This window comes from Mesocricetus auratus, unplaced genomic scaffold (genome assembly GCF_017639785.1).
Source record: "Mesocricetus auratus isolate SY011 unplaced genomic scaffold, BCM_Maur_2.0 Super-Scaffold_100023, whole genome shotgun sequence".
Classification (NCBI taxonomy): domain Eukaryota; kingdom Metazoa; phylum Chordata; class Mammalia; order Rodentia; family Cricetidae; genus Mesocricetus; species Mesocricetus auratus.
The window spans coordinates 5,732,501-5,749,443 of record NW_024429204.1 but is presented as its reverse complement, the minus strand read 5'-3'; the positions used below and the strand labels follow the sequence as shown (position 1 = coordinate 5,749,443).

The window sequence follows — 16,943 nt, the reverse complement described above, 5'->3', positions numbered from 1 at the left end:
CACTCTCTTCACTACATTTCCCAGAATCCTCCTCGACTCCTAGTCCCACCTATCTTGCTTCCCTATTGGCCAACAGTGCTTTATTTACATATACATAGAAGGACTTCCCCCATCAACAAACCACTTTTTTTTTTAAACTGGATTTCAGGTCTGCTCCACAAAATGAGGCCCATACCTGATATAGTTAATGAGTCCGTGAACCTGAGCCTAGATAGGTTACGGGCACTGGAAAAGAACACACTACTATTCTGCGAAATGAGCAGAGCAGACAAACAACACCTCTGACATATTGCTGTTCCCGGAGATCACTGCATCAGTCGGTTCTCTTAGGGGTGGCTTCTTCTTGCAGTTGGTGGCGATTGACACAGAGACTTACAACTGGATGATGTGCAGATAACAGAAACCTTGAGTATTCAATCCTATGGGCTGCCTTCATCCTACCCTTCCCCTCATGGCTCAGGAATCCATGGGGGAAGCATGCCCAACAACCCATAGATACGGCCGATGACTCGAAGCAGACGGTGTCTTCCAGACACAGCAGGAATGATGTCCGGATGAACTCACAGAGACTGTGGCCCCATGCACAAAGACCTGCACAGGTTCAAGGCAGACTCCCAGCGCAGGGAACAGGAAGTCAGCACAAAGTCCAGGCCCTCACCAAGAACATATTGGCAAAATCCATTTTCATCAGTGGAGTGGCGTTGATATTATAGAACAGCAGAAATGGGTAATAAGTATCCCAGTGTGTTAGGGAACTTTATACAACAATATGCAAAAGTCTCCACACATCGCCCATGCTCACTCACGATGCTGTCACCACACCTAGTTCCAGGAGTGTCCCAGGAGCTGTCAGGCAGATAAACATAGAAACTCTCTAGTATCCTGGGACTCCATTTGGTTTGGGCTATGCATATGCCCTTTCTTAGTAATGAATCTTTTACACACAGAGAGACAGACTGGAGCAGAGACAGTGACAAAGACAGAGGCAGAGACAGACCAAGAACTTGGAGACAACAGGCTGAGATCTCCCACTCCCACCCCCAAAGGACCCTGGTAATAGTTGTACCGACAGCATGAAAAACTACTTCAAATTCCTACTGAATGCAGGACGGAAGTTTGGGGGTAGGATGCATGAATGCATCTCCAAACAGCAGGATCACAATAATATAATGAACTCCCCATTAGATAATATCATAGATGAAAATGAGAGTTTGTATTTTTAACTGAGGAACAAGGACAAGCAGCACATGCCTTACCCTGTTTCTTGGTCGCACACTGTTTATGTCCTTGCAGGATCTTTATCAGTGTTTGTTAGGATGAAATTTCAACACACTGCACTTGCCAGCGATGCGCATGGCCTGGTGCTTACATACGACAGATGTTTCCATGACGGAGGGACTCATAAATAGTTATATTCATTGTCCTTAATAATTAAACTCAAACAGAACCCCAATTAAGGAATCTCCCCGTAGTAGCCCCCCTAAGACGTTAGTGCGAGTTCAGAAACTATAACCGGCATTTGTTCAAACTGAAATCTGAATAGAGCAACCACTAAAATGCGTGATTGTTACAACCTTTCGCAAAGCTGGAAGGAGGTAAGAAACTGTGAAAGAAAATGATTCAGACAATGTGTGAATGTTCCGTCTGCCAGAGATGTTAAGGTCGGCTACCTGGGGCTAATTAAACGGAACTGAAGGATAGAGAGGAGAGTACGGCGTGGCATGTCCCCCGCCTATTTCAGGTAGGTCAAATGCTACAGATGTCTTGTGGCTCCAGGATAGAAACAGAAGCTGTGCATGTCTTCTCTGTTGAAAATGTTTATTATTATTATCATTATTATTATTATTATATCATTATTAGATTTCTGCCCAGATCCTCATGAGAGAAGCCACAGAATCATTTCACCGCAAAATTTGAGACTGAAAATTCCCCTTTCCCTAAACCCCCAAACTGGAAAATCTTGAAGTGGGAGGATTTCTCTGCCTGAGATTGGATCTCTTGCCCTGCTGGATGCCCCATGATTGTGTCTTTCTTTTTCTATCTAATCTAGAATTAAATATCCAGTCATTCAAGTGAGTAATGAAATAAAAAGTCAGCACAGGGAAAGACGGATCAAAACCTTTTGTCTGTCCGCATGGCACAGGTAAAGCCATCGGTGTGTCCTCTTGGGAATGCTGGTCTGGAAGGACAGACAGGTGTGGCCCACGCCCTCACCCAGAGAGAAGACAATTTTCCAGATAGAATCCCCAGGTTCCTCTTTTGCCACCTGATATTGAGCTGTCCATCTTGACACCCTAGCATCTAGATTTTCCTGTGGCCAGGCATCTTCCTTGAATCTCAGTCCATGTAACTCCAAACGCACAGCTTCGCTCCAAAGACTAGGTACCACTTCTCTGTTTTTTTTTTTTTTTTTTTTGTTTTTTTTTGTTTTTATGAGACAGGGCTTCTCTGTATTGTTTTGGAGGCTATCGGTCCAGCCCGGCCTCAAACTCACAGAGATCCGCCTGCCTCTGCCTCCCGAGTGCTGGGATTAAAGGCATGCGCCACCACCGCCCGGCTTTTTTTTTTTTTTTTTTTACCTAGACTACTTTTACTAGGCCAATGCTTCTAATCACTTACCGTACAGCATCCCTGATTCCCGTTTCAAGAGAGTGGCCCTGAACCAAACAGTGGCCACCAGGACAGTAGTTCATGCAAGGGCAAGCGCGTACGCACGTGCACATGCACACACACACACAAAACACACACATTGGGACCTCCCACAAATAACTGAGTTATGAAACCAACCTCACCGCACAGTTCTGTATCCCGAGTGGACTCACATTGTGACTGATCTCCTGCTGAGATGCTGTCTTTGTTTGCTTTCTGTTGCCCTGTGCTGTTTCTCTCAATTCCCAGAATTTCCAAGTCTCTGCTCCTAGAAAACTCAGCCTAAAGTATAACCTCCGCCAACTGATTCCTCCACACTCCTGAAGAGGAGCCATAAGCTACACTGAAAGCAAGACCTGGCCCTAGATTACTCACTTAGGTATGCCAGGGGATTACCTTTCATGATTAAATTAACTTGAATAAATTTCTGTGGGGCTTATAAATTAGAGGATGTTAAAAGATGTTCATATTATCAGGTTTATGTATTCTCTGATGCATAAAAATTTATCAGACATCTACCATGTTTCAACTACTATGTTAGGATCTGTAGAAATAGGTCAGAGAAGACATAGCGCCCGAACACATATCTACATAAACATCGCCCTCTAAGAACGCAGCGAGCAGTAACAATTCAAAATAGTGCAATACAAATGACAATGGAGAATAGCAAAGAGAGACATGCAGCTTCTCACAGGGGAGGATAGGAACCCCTACCAGGAAGATTCCTGGAGGTGGCAAACTCCTACCTAAAAGAGCAGTGTGAGCAGAGTCAGCAGTGTGAGCATGGGACAGTATGTCGTGCTGTAGGGATGGAAAATCTTTCCCCTCCCACCTTATGTGCAGTAAGTAGACTAAGGACAAGGAATATCAGCAAGAGGAAAAAAATCATAATGATATAATCACAAATACATGGCCAGGAATTCAGGTGTGGTTGAAGTAAGCAGTTAGAATTGCGGCCGAGGTCCCCGCATGGTTCTGCACACCTGTAACCCTGCAGTGTGGAGGCTGAGGAAAGATCTGATCATGGGTTCAGCGTCAGGCTGGGATGTACAGTAAGACTTGGTGACGGGGATGTTCTTCTGTATATGTTTCTCTTACTGGTTGACAAATAAAACACTGATGGTCCAGTGACCAGACAAGGGGAATGCTGGGGAGAGGACACTGAGAGAACAGGCCACTGAGAGAAGCCATGTGTCTATGGGGAAGACAGGACTCCCTGTGCATTCTCTGTTGAGATCCAAGGCCATGTGGAAATGCATACATTCATAGTAATGGGCTAATGACTAAGAGACAGCTAGCCAGTAAGAAGCCTGAGCCATCAGTCAATCTGTTTATAAATATTATAAGTCTTTGTGTGTTTATATGGGGCAGAGCGGCTGCCGGACCAGGCAGGACAGAAGCTTGGTTTACAACTTGGTCTGAAAACAAAGCAAAGGAGAGAAAAAGAAAGGTCTTCTGAAAATGCTATCTTAGCCGTGGGAGGAAAGTGAGGCAAGAGTTAAGCAGAGTGGGCCAGACTCGGGAAGACAAATACTATCCCGTGTTTTCTCCCGTGGACACCCCGTATTTTACACACATATGTAAAACCATTCAGACACGTGACAAGAGAACACAAGAGGAAAGAGGAAGGAGACTAGCAGGAAAGGGGGAAAAGGGAGTGATGAATATGACCAAAATACGTGATACACAGAAAGAAATTGTCGTTGTGAAACTCATCTCCGTGAACAGTAAATATACACAAATACGTGACATACAGAAAGAAATTGTTGTTGGGAAACTCATCTGTATGAACAGTAAATATACACAAATACATGATATACAGAAAGAAATTGTTGTTGGGGAAACTCATCTGTACGAACAGTAAATATATATGAACACATGATACACAGAAAGAAATCATCGTTACGAAACTCGTCTCCATGAATAGTAAATATACACAAATAAGAAAATCTGGCAAAAAGAAACAGGAGGAAAGGTTGGCGCTGGAGGAAACCAGGATATAGGAAAAGAAGCAGGGTACATTCTTTGATTGACGGGTGCTTCTAAAACGCATGTTTAGTACACAGCTCCCTGCCTAGTGCACTGCATTAGGAACTGTTTCTTGGGAAACTGTCCTGAGATTCCCTACTCTGTAAAGAGAAGAAAACACCCTGGAACCTCTAGTTCCAAGGACTGAGAAGTCATACATGTTAAGTCAGGGGCATGCTGCACAGGACTTCAGTCATGCATACATGTGAGTCAGATGTTCCATGCACAGGACTTCAGTTATTCATACATGTTAAGTCAGGGGCATGCTGCACAGGACAGGCATGCTGCACAGGACTTCAGTCATTCATGTGAGTCAGGCACATGCTGCACAGGACTTCAGTCATTCATACATGTGAGTCAGGTGTTCCATACACAGGATTTCAGTCATTCATACATGTTAAGTCAGGCACATGCTGCACAGGACTTCAGTCATTCATACAAACACATTTGAATTTGGCATTCTTCCCCAGAGTCCGTCCCCTCCTGCCTCCCCTCTGGTCCTCTCCTTCTCCCCCTCCCTGGCTGTTCTCTCTCCTCTCTCTCCCCTGCCTTATATATGGATGTCCCCAACGGTGTGTACTTGCTAACTGGAACCATGGCCAAAGCTCCCTTTAAAGGACAAAAAGCCCTTGTCTGCCACACGGTTTGCCCCCTACAGAGCACTAATAAGAGCATGACCACACCTATTAGCATCCACATGCACACCTATTAACATTCATGCATTCACAAGAAGAAATTAACAAAATGATGAGCAACAGACTGAACAACGAGGGTTTACTCGACTCAACTTGTGACCTTGTTACACCAAGTGAAGCATATTCAACGTAAGACGCAGTTAGGCGCATCAGAGCCACATCGATGGGTCCCACTCGTAACATAAATGTCTAAACTCCTTTCTCTTTAGGAGAGGAAGAGGGACTTTGCTCTCATTTGCAGAGTGTTCACTCCGGAGTCCTAGCCATTCAGGATCCATTGGACAAACAGAAGATCATTGCTGGTGGGAGTCGACAGTGGGGTCCACTCACTTCACACAGACGAGAAAGAAAATGGGGAGACAGGAGGAGCCCTTGGGAAATTCAGTCCCCAGGTGCACAGTGCAACTGGTCTATGTCTCCCAACTGTGATGCGACCCCGGGGTGAAAACTGTCGCAGAGGCCTTAAAGCCCCAGCTAAGAGGAAACGTCCCTTCTGGTCAGGAGAATGGAATACCTGCCTGGTTAGAGAGAGAACACTCTAACCGGTCAGGTCACTCTCCCAGCTAAGGGACCGTCCGTCCCTCTGTAAATCAGATCCACCTAAGTCATACTGAAGAGATAAGAGGCATAAAATTATCCCTTTAATGAGATGAAATGCATTCTCTTCCGGAGTCACTAAGAGGTTCAGTTAGATGTGCCTGTCTCCGTGAGTCCAGACTCAGAAAGGAGGGAGCTTCCATTTTCTTCCTTTGTCTTTCCTTCAGGCACTGGCCAGCGCCTCGGTGGTGCACTTCCTCTGGTTTTCTGAGCTTTGTCCCTTTTCTCTGAAATCCCCCTCCTAGCCCTGTGGCCCCTTGTCGCCCTGGGGCTGATCGCTACTCTGGCTTCATTCAAACTTCGTGTTCTCCAGTCTGCCATCCAGATTTACAGCTCGATCGCCTTGGGGCTTTTCTTGTAACGAATAATATTGTCCTGAAACTTCTTTCTGAGTCTGCTCTTAAATTCTTGTACTAAGAAGAGTGAGAACTCTTAAGAGGGGAACTCAATGTCCCTGGTAGCACAGCTTCTAAAGTACTTAACACATCAAAGCCCACCTGGCCATCAGCCACCCCCCTTATAGGTCTCTACTGGCTGCCAACATCCCCTGCCCCCAACTCCATACCCTAAACTATGAACTCTCCAGCCCAGGGGGTTAGGCTGATTACCCCCCCCCCCCGAATAATCCAACCATTGTGCTTACCTGCTCTTTTTGTATTTTGGGCCTCCCGACTGCTGTGCCTGGTTCCCCTCCCTCCTCCCCTTCCCTGTCTTTCTCCCCACATGGCAAAGCTCGGTCTAGTCATGACCACTCTGGACTCTTGCCCCTAGAGGTCCCTGCCTCTGGCTATGCTCTCCTGCATAAGGACAATACACTTTCTCCTCCATGGTATGTAGAAGCAGTGTGTTTCTCTTCTCTTCTCTCCTTCTGAGTTTGGTTCCCATTCACCTTTATACCTCTTGTCTTATTTATCCTCAGCCTGAGTTGGATATTGTGTTTCTGGTTCTGAGACGGCCTCAGGCCACCTTTCCAGAACAATGTGGCTTCTTTCTCAGTGGCTCTAACCACATCAAAAGCTGTGACATCCTTCAAACGCACTCCTGGCTCCTCTTATGGCTAAAATTCAAGTAGTTTGGACCCTAGGCCCTTCTGCTCTGAGTTGTGGGCTCCCAAGTCTTATTATAAACCAGGAAGGGAGAAAGCAGCCAGAAACACCCAGAATGTTCAAGCTGCCTTGAAACCTCATTGCCAACATGCTTAAGTTCAACCCTATAGAAAGACTCAGGAAAAAAGAAAGAAAGAAAGAAAGAAAGAAAGAAAGAAGGAAGGAAGGAAGGAAGGAAGGAAGGAAGGAAGGAAGGAAGGAAGGAAGGAAGGAAGAGAAAAGAAAATGTTTGCAAGTTCTTTGGAAGAATGGAGCGTGTAACTTCCATTCCCTGTTAAGTCTTTGTTTCCACTGGAAACCTCCTGGGGCAGTCTTTACTGACTATATTTCCATTGGCATTCTGAGATCCCACTGCCATTGTTCATTAAGCCCAATTTACAACACCTTCACCTTCTTCCAGCCTGCTTCTCTCAACTTTTCCAAATTTCTCTCACAAGCCAGTTCCAAAGACTTAAGAGCTGTCATGTATGGTCTGTATTATACCCATGTTGTAGGGGCCATCTATCACGGACTGATGTCTGTGGGGCTGCAATCGGAACCAGCCAACCAACCCCGGGTCTGACCCTGAGTGGAGGGTTGTGGATGCAGGACAGGCTAACTCCCAATGGCATTAAAGATGAGACAGAGACATCTGGTCATAAACAGGAGGTTTCCCAGCTAATCCCAAAGGCCAGGTTTATCTTAAGCAACCATCCAAAAGTGGGGGTAATGGCAGAAGACATCCATTATCATGTATAAAAGGCTGATAGCAAATATTTTCTTTAATCCTAGAGACGCTCCTTAGCACACACTCAAGCCCTCAGGTACCCCACACCATCATGTCTCAGTAGCCCTCAGGGTGGGTGTAGACTCGCCCTGGCCCAAGGCTATTGTTATTCAGAATAGGAGCCATTCCCCACCTCAGCCAGGCCATCAGGTGGTTACCAGCTGACATCTAAAAGACAATGGAAGTTCTGACCTCTCAGAACTCTTGGCCAGGTGGAAAGTATTTCCAAAATATTATGTGGCCCCTGACAAAGAGCTACATGGTAAGTTCTAGTCACAGAAGAAAACGAACAAACAAACATCGCACTCCTGGTACCAAGTTTCTGTGTTAGTCAGTCAGGCCTGCGTGTCTGTGACAAAATACCTCGGACAGAGCCTTGGAAGAGGTGGTTAGGTCATTGCCCCACTCATCACCCTAGGGTGAGCAGGTCAGAATGGCATTGGGGGCATGGGACAGAGGCTGCTTGCCTCCCCGTGAACAGAGAGATGCTTCCTGCTTTAGTCCATAGGACTGTCTCTGATTCCTCTCAATCACTTCCACTCGGCTAAACTCTGAGGGGAGACTCTGCTTTCCTCACGGTTAGGCCTTTCCAGCCGGCTAACACAATTAATTCCCTCCTCAGAACAGCACTCGGTTATATGCATTTATGAAGGAATGGGTAGGGAAATACCAACTTATCACCCACACATTTGTATTTATTCAAAAATAAATACAGGGCAATTCGCTGTCTCTATCCTCCCTTATGCTGTGAGATTTTCAAATCTAAGCACTGCATTCTCAAACTATCCTCTTACCGAGCCCAACCACATATGATATACAGGAGGATGCCTATAATGCAAATTCATACAAGAATCTTCACAATGAATAATTCAGGTGTGAGCAGGATACAAGGGAAGTAAAGTTCTCTGGTCGCTACCACTGAATCTGACTATATTTTGCATAAATGCAACTTGTAAGGCAGCATTTGGCTTTGCAGAATGGAAATGCCTTGCTTTGATCTAGCTGCAGCTGGTGGGAGATGGCTGAAGCTCAGAGTATGAGGACCACAAAACCACTCTCAGTAACAATTCTGCATCAGGAAAACAGTGGACAGTGTTGCACACCACATTGAAATACGTACAAACAATGTATCTATGAAGATAGATACAATGCAGACAATGGCTTGCATGCAATGGTCTATGAAGACTTGTTTCCCAAGGATGGGACTGTTTACATATTCTGAGTCATCTCCTACTGACCTCTGCTACAGGCGTCTTCCCTGTGTTCTAACTTCTTTGAGTCACAGATTGCAATGTGTGTATCGTGGCTTACCGTGTGAGAGAGTTCAGTTTTTGGTGGCTTGGTCCTATACCCTTAGGCATATCATGGTGACAGGAATGGAGGGGGAGTGTTTTACACTCCCTGGTACCCATGCAGAGTAGACATCCTGAGCTGCTGCAGGAAGGGACCAAGTCAAGATATTGCTCTAAGGAAGCTACCCCACCATCTACTTATTCTAACTAGTCTGAACACCCTGCATTTATCGGGTCCTAATAGTTTATCCTCAGTTTTTAATTCATCAGTGGTTAAAGCAATCCATTCTATCAAAGCCTTCATGACTTAATCACCTCTCACAATGACCTCACAGGTACAACCAGAAATGGGCTTCACTAATCTCCTAGACACAGTTGAAGATCAAAATTGATGGCCACACTACGCATCCCATCTAGTACATCCTGGAGACTGGTAGGATTACAGAAGTGAACAGCCTGCACCCTCTGCTCCCAGGAGACTTGAAGAGGGAGAGCACTTCGAGTACACTAAGGCTGCTTCTGCGAAGTTCCCAGCCCAGCCCCTAGCCATAACACCTTGCCTTATCATCCTCAGTTAGCTTTCTTGGCTTCTTGTCACCTGCAGTCTGCAGGGTCGACCACCAGATGGCACAAGTGAAACCTTACGCCAAGCAATTAAGATCTCTTATTTAGACTAGGAAGAAAATGAGAGAGGCTGAATTTACGTGGTTTTTTAACATGAAATATTCCTTTACCATGCAAAACTACGAGAAGCCAAAGTAACAAGACAAGCTTTCTAATATGTGGTAACTAAGTGTTTAAAGACAGTAAGAACTCAACTACTGCAGCCCATGTTCTTTGGGTGGACTTATAGTCTGCTGACCACATTTGCCTTCTAATATTTGGTAGCCTTCTGTGTCTCTCCCAACTGTGCACAGGTCTTTCAGCCTCACGGTTACTTTGTATATATAACCCTAGACAGTAGTCATGTGCCGCTTACCTGTCTGTGTTGCTGGCCTCCAAAGCATCACGCTGTGACCGCACCTGTCAACCATTCCTACTCAACTCCTAGTGGGTTTCTTTTTTTTAGCACAAAATGTGGAAATATCGACTCTCAAGTCAACTGCAGGCAGCTGTGCCTTCTAGGGAACATTGGCAATATCGGTCGTCAAAACTGAGAGAATGGCCTGGTGTTACTGACACAGTGGAGGCCATCTTCAGGGACAGGACAGACTCCCATCTTCAGGGAACAGGACAGACTCCCATCTTCAGGGGACAGGACAGACCACCCCAAAAGCCACAGCAGAAATTCCCACTCCGAACGAAGTGGCTCCAGGAGAGGTCTACAGTCATGGGAATGTTACGGAAGCTGGCCCGAGTGTGTAAGGAAAACACAACTTCCTCCCCTTTAGGACAGGCCAGCATCGTCTGTCAGAAAGTTAGCTTGGAAACAGCGCTGTTAAAATCTGGCTCGTTTCCTTGTAAAAGGGAAGATGAAATCTAAACCTAACCTTGGAGCTCACATCCGTCTGGATGAGAACCTCCGAGTTTTCACATAAGACACCCGCTGTGTGGAAAGAGAATTTTATCAGCACAGGTGGGAGGGGGCACGCACAGTTTCCCTTCTCTCTTTCCCTGCGGCATCATGCTGCTTTATCCGACCCCCCCATGTTCCTAAAAAGCAGCTATGGTTAAGCAAACCCCCTCCTAACTCTTTCAGTCCCAAGGAAGGGCAGACTTCCGAGGACCCCCCTGCCCTCCTGGCCTCGTGCATATCCCTCATGGCTAATAAAGGCATGCTCCCTGGTGCCCACCTTTGCTCCAAAATAAACCCCGGGGGCACCTCTCGCTTCCCTTTGAGCTGCGCTCACTGGGGAAACACTTTGCCTGTCGTGGCAGACCCAACAAAGCCAGCTGCTCAGCGGCCTTCAGTTTCCCCCATCCACTTCCCTTTCTCTTTCATTACGTTCTGCGCGGTTGAACTGTGGGGCTAGTGCTTCCCCTCTCTCCCCAGGCTATGCAAGCCCTACGGAGAAGAAAAAGCTTGGGGTCACCCTTCCCAGGCCATCCTTGATGATGCTCTGGCGATCACTTGTGCGAAGAGCACGGTATCAAAGCCCCAAGAAACAGGATTTTTCCTCCCGCATGCTCCCTGCCCCTGCTAGGTGAAGGATTTCCCACCTTGTCTGTTTCCTAGGCAGGCTAACATGCATGGCGGATAGGAAGGAGTCCCCACCCCCCCCGCAGCACAGCACGTGAGTGAGAGAAGCGACCGGAGGACAAGCAACATCCACTGTTGTAGGAGGTGCACAGTTGGCCGGATGAACGGCAGACGAGGGGTCTGGCTCTCGGCGGTCTCATATCATTTTCTACCTTACGATCTCCCCTTTTACTCACATGACTCCAGCCTAGCTCACCTTCCTAGCTCAAATGACATGTAAAGCCAAGAGGCCTTTGAACCAGAATCCCCTCCTATGAAGGTGCCCAGCAAACCTTCCCTGCCCTAGGGGCTTTCTCTGTAAATTCTGATTGAGGAGAATTTGGGAGGTTCCAAAGAACCAAAAGGCAACTCCTCTGGTTCTCTGAGGGTTTGTCTTCATAGCCTACTGCAGTTTCTAAGGCTGCACGGAAGCCCGGTTTTTCCCACCAGGTGATGTAAATTGACTAAGGCCTGGGCTGGGAAGTACTAGCTGGTGGGAGACTAGAGGCAGAAACAAAAAAGAAACATTGTTGCTGAGTTTCTTGTCCCATTAGGTCCGGCTGCTCTTCTCTGCCCCAGATGAGCACACAAAGACTTATATTAATCATCAAACTGTAGGCCGATGTCTAGGGCTTCTTATTGGCTAGATCTCTCTTAACTATTCACCCATTTCTATTCATCTAAGTATCTCCACATGGTCTTATATTACCAGAGAAGGGTCCAGACCTGTCACTCTTTTCTCTGCTACATGGCATCTCTGGTGGTGAGTCTCTGCCTACCTTTCCCAGAATTCTCCTCGACTCCTAGCCCCACCTATCTTCCTGCCTCTATTGGCCAAACAGTGTTCTACTCACCAGCCAGTAAGAGAAACGTATATACAGAAGGGCGTCCCCCATCAAAAGATGGCTCGAAAACTTTGATTCTGAATGACTATGAGGATGGCCAGCAGCACCAACAACAGGAAGAGGCAAGCAGGGTCTGGGAAAGGAAAAGAGCTCTGCTCGGGCTTGGGCTAGCTGAGGTGGACACAATCGGAAGACAAGGTGTTAAATACTGTTGCCTAACTTCCCTTCTATCAAATACATATGTGAATTACTCCATACGTAAGTTCCACAGCAGACTTAGTCAAAATAGCATAAAAACAGGAATACTGGCCAGGCAGTGGTGGCCCACACCTTTAATCCCAGCACTCGGTAGGGAAAGACTGTCGGATCTCTGTAAGTTCAAGGCCAGCCTGATCTACAGAGTGAGTTCCAGTACAGGCTCCAAAGTCACACAGAGAAGTCCTATCTCAAAACAAAATAAAACAAACAAAAAGAACCGTTGCTCACCATATAGGGCAACACAGTTCCAGATCACCAGAAATGGGTTTTGAACTCTTACCTGCTATTATATGCCTTTCACTGGAAAGTTTGGCAAGGTTTGTGGACTTCAACCCTCATTCCCATTCTGGCTGGTAAAGACATTACTCCAAAGCCTATGTATTCTGCCTCCCAGGACTGATATCCAGCTCGTCCTGTAGGATCCAAATTCACAGCTTGCTGTTAGTACCACACCAGTCATCAAGACTTTTGACCGTCTCTCCTGATGTGTTTACTTTCATGTGTCCCATTCTGAACTGTTTCAGAGGAAGAAAATGTTCCTACCCTTTTGTGGGACTGCTCAGCAATGTCGACTCCTGTGTCTTTCATTCAGCAGGGGCCAAGTTAAATGGAGCCAAGCCAAGACTGCCAAGGGTTTAGCAGGCTGCATTTCAAAGTACTTAGTGAGACATATTGCTTTGTCTGAAACTCACAAGAACCCAGCTAAGGCGCAAGACCTGGGACCAGAACTGGAAACCATGTCCTTAGGGGGACTTTTCGTTTAAGCAACCGGCCCTCTTCTACCTTGCTTTCTGTTGCTGTGATGAACATCATGACATAGAGCAATTAGGTGACCTGGTTACAGCCAGTCAGTACGAGAAGCTGTCGAAGCCAATCAGGAGCTAAGGTAGAAACTGGTGTAACGCTGCTTATCGGCTTGCTCCTAGACAGATTTAGAAACAAACAAACAAATAAATAAACACATTAAATAAACAAAACCCTTTTCCCCTCTCTGTTATCTTTTGAGATTATAATAGCATCATTTCTCCCTTTCTTCCTTCCAAACCTTCCCATATACCCTTCCTTGATCTCTTTAGGGTTCTCTGACTCCTCTCCCACTGATTGCAGTTACATATAATATATATTGTTGTTATATGTTCCTAAATATTGCCTTCTTAATCTGTACTGTCACTTGCATGTATGCCCGCTTTTTTTAAATGTAGCCCAGAACCACATGTTCAAAGAATATTTCTGCCCACAGTAGGCTGGGCCCTTCCAATTCAATCAACTGTCAAGAGAATTCTACACACAGAGAGATGGCCACAAGCTAATTTGCTAGAAGCCAGGATGTTGCTGGAGTTTTTTCTTTCCAGTATGGTCCCACAGCTGCTTTTCAGCCCCAATAAACACATGGATGCTATATTAGTTATAAAACTGTTGGCCGATGGCTAGAGCTTCTTACTGGCTAGTGCTGCCTTAATTATTAACCTATTTCTGTTAATCTACATATTTCCACATGGTCTTAGCTTATGGAGAATACCCGGATCTGTATTTCCTTTGGTGGATACATGACGTTTCTCTGCACATGCACGCCCTCTCTGCCTGTCCTTGCTTATCTTTCTGCCTGACCCATAAGTGTTTTATTCATTGACCAATAAGAGAAACATAAATGCAGAAGGACATCCCCCATCACCAGGCAGTTCTTCAGGTGAGTTTTTTTTCTTGTCCCAGGGGACCCTAGGTTTATGTGGAATTGGCAAACAAACAAACAAACAAACAAACAAAACTAACCAGCATGCATGTAGCTGGTTGGTGGTGGTATGTGCCTTCAAACCCAGCACTTCTGAGGCAGAGAGAGGTAGGAGGGTCTCTGTGAGTTCAAGACCAGCCTGATCTACAAGGACTGCCAGAACTGTTACACAGAGAAACCTAGTCTTAGAAAAAACAAACAAGCAAACAAACAAACAACCACCTAACCAACACAGATTAAAAAAATGTTGAGTACCTACCATGTGCTAGTTACTCTCATGACTTTAGATGCATATTATATAAATACAGTCACACTAGTAGGTTAGATATAAGTACATAAGCTTAGGTATGGAAAAACCCAGAGTATTACCTAGTCATCTATGTACTTGTGGCAAAAGGAAAAAGGGAGACATCAAGGAACAATGGAAACATGCATCCGAAAAGGTCCTGCTACATGCGTTTCTTTTATGGTCTGGATCTAGACTGTCCCTCCAAAGGCCTCGTGCTAAAGATCTGTCCCTTTGCTGTTGGTGCTACTAGGAGTTGACAGAAATTTAATGAGGCCGGGGCCTAACTGGAGAGAGAGGGTCATTGGGACAGTGTCCTTGGAAGGGATGCTAAAAACACATCCTCTCTTAACTCCTGGTCTCCATGAGATGAGCACCTCACCACCGCCCAAAGCAGTAAGGCCAATGACCATGGGCTGAAAACATGGACCATGGTCTTGACCATCCCTGGCATTTTGTCACAGTGACAACATGGAACGCTCTTCCTTTAGACTCTCCTCTTCTGCTGCCATGGGTTCATTTTACACACGAAGAAGACAACGGGTCTCCAACAACCCTTAAGCCGGGATAGTAGAGGAGCCAAACAATGGGTACAAACATTTGGTTGAAAATCCATTTAGTGTGCCTCAGTGGGCGAGAACGAGGCCGGGTGTAGGCTTAGTAAGATAAGGGTATGTTTCTTCTTTATTGTCTTGTAAGCCATAGACTTGGATTCCCCAGGGCGATTTTTCAGGGCTGAAACTCCCCTGACTGCGGCCAACAGTGGAAGTCACAGCAAAACTGCGTTTAGATTTAATTTACAGGTATTTGGCACGTCTTTGAGTGTGGGTTTCTCTAGATGTCCTTGTTATTTTGCTGAAGCTGGTCTGTACGGACGACGGACGTGGAACCCTGCAGGATTCCCTCTGAGCAATGCACATGGCTCATCCTTCCGGAGCGCTCCAACAGCACGGCGACCAGAAATTGCTAACAACGGTCTTTGCAGAAGTTGCTTTTGCCCTAGACATCTGGTTTTAGTAAATCTCCAGAAGTAGTTGCAAGTCAAATGTTTTAAAGTTCATTCTTGCTTTTAAGAAGGAACCCTTCTCCCACTAGATTGCCCCGTGGCTTAGCAGATGTCCCTGCCATTGAGCCAGCACACTTCACTTGGATTCCACCAGGGGGCGCTGTTCTCCAAGCAGTGCCATCTCCAGGCGCGCTCTGACTTCCAACGCCAAATAGGACCGCAACAACAACAACAAAAAATACTTCTTTCGAATTTATGTTTTGCGACCTTGAAAACGCCATGCCGAGTGAAAGAAGCCAGACACGAAGGCCACACTCTGCACGGTTCTCTTTTCACGAGATCTATGCAAAGGTTATAAATAGATAAGAAACGACGGCAGGGCTGTGATCCCTGCATCTTGAGAAGGCAATCTGCCTGGGACCCGTCTGGGCCCTGCCAACACTTTAACTGCAGCCTTTACTATCTTGATAGCCATAGACTTGGGTTCTAATGGAACAGTTTTCAGGACTGAAAACCCCGACACACACACACACACACACACACACACACACACACCTCCATCTCTAGATTCCTGTAGCCACACACATGAAAGGAACGTCGGTGGCTGAAATCTTGGATGCTAGATGGAAACCAGCTCTCCCTACCTGGCCCCATCTGTCTGGTCTAACATGACACAGGGCTCTCTAGAGTGAAGTCAATTTTACTGACTTTCACAAGCCAAGTGCATTGGATGAGTATGTGTGATTCCCTCCCACAGAGTGGGTAACTCCCTTCCCTGCCCCCTGCCTGGACTCATGATAGTATGGGCATTCAGACCACAAGGTTTTTGTTTTTTGTTTTGTTTTGTTTTTGTTTTTCTAGACAGGGTTTCTCTGTGTAACAGTCCTGGTTGCCCTGGAACTCGCTCTTGTAGACCAGGTTAGTCTCGAACTCACAGAGATCCACCTGCCTCTGCCTCCCGAGTGCTGGGATTAAAGGCGTGCGCCACCACCACTGCCCGGCTAGACCACAACTTTTGACAGCAATTGGATCTGATTTTGAGTCCAATATCCCCATTATTGGCTATAAAGCCTCAGGCAGATTCTTAACAATTTTCTTTCGGATCCCTTGTTTATAAAAGGGGCACATAGACTTTCTTTACGTAGGGTTTGAGTGAAATGGAGTTACACACTCATCCACCCCCTATACTCAAGAGAGATCCATTTCCCTTTTAACAGACTGCACTAACCCACAGCCGTTTCTAGTTTTCTCTTCATGTTCAAGGTCAGAGACATATTCTGTATGTAGCCATTTCCGTTGCATCTTGCCTTCAAACTGTAATAGTGAGCTATCGACAATTATGGGGTAATTACTTAAGTCAGAGCTAGCCAGTAAGAAACAAGCAAGGCCAACAGCTTCATAATTAATATAGCCTCCTGTGGGTTTATTTGGGACTGATGCGGCTCTAGAATCAGGCTGGCGGGAAGGCTCCTCTCAAAGAAAAAAGCTTCTCCTTACAAACCTGTAT

At 46.1% G+C, this 16,943-nt stretch overlaps 1 long non-coding RNA gene across 1 annotated transcript in view; it reads right to left on the bottom strand.

Moving 5' to 3' along the window:
• LOC110341339 overlaps positions 1 to 16,943 on the bottom strand; it is a 58,089-nt gene that overhangs the window by 16,386 nt on the left and 24,760 nt on the right. Inside the window, exons 2-3 of the long non-coding RNA XR_002383242.2 lie at positions 13,199 to 13,337; positions 12,696 to 12,828 (exon numbers count right to left, since the gene is read on the bottom strand). This is a non-coding gene — a long non-coding RNA (uncharacterized LOC110341339). The remainder of the gene's footprint in view (positions 1 to 12,695; positions 12,829 to 13,198; positions 13,338 to 16,943) is intronic.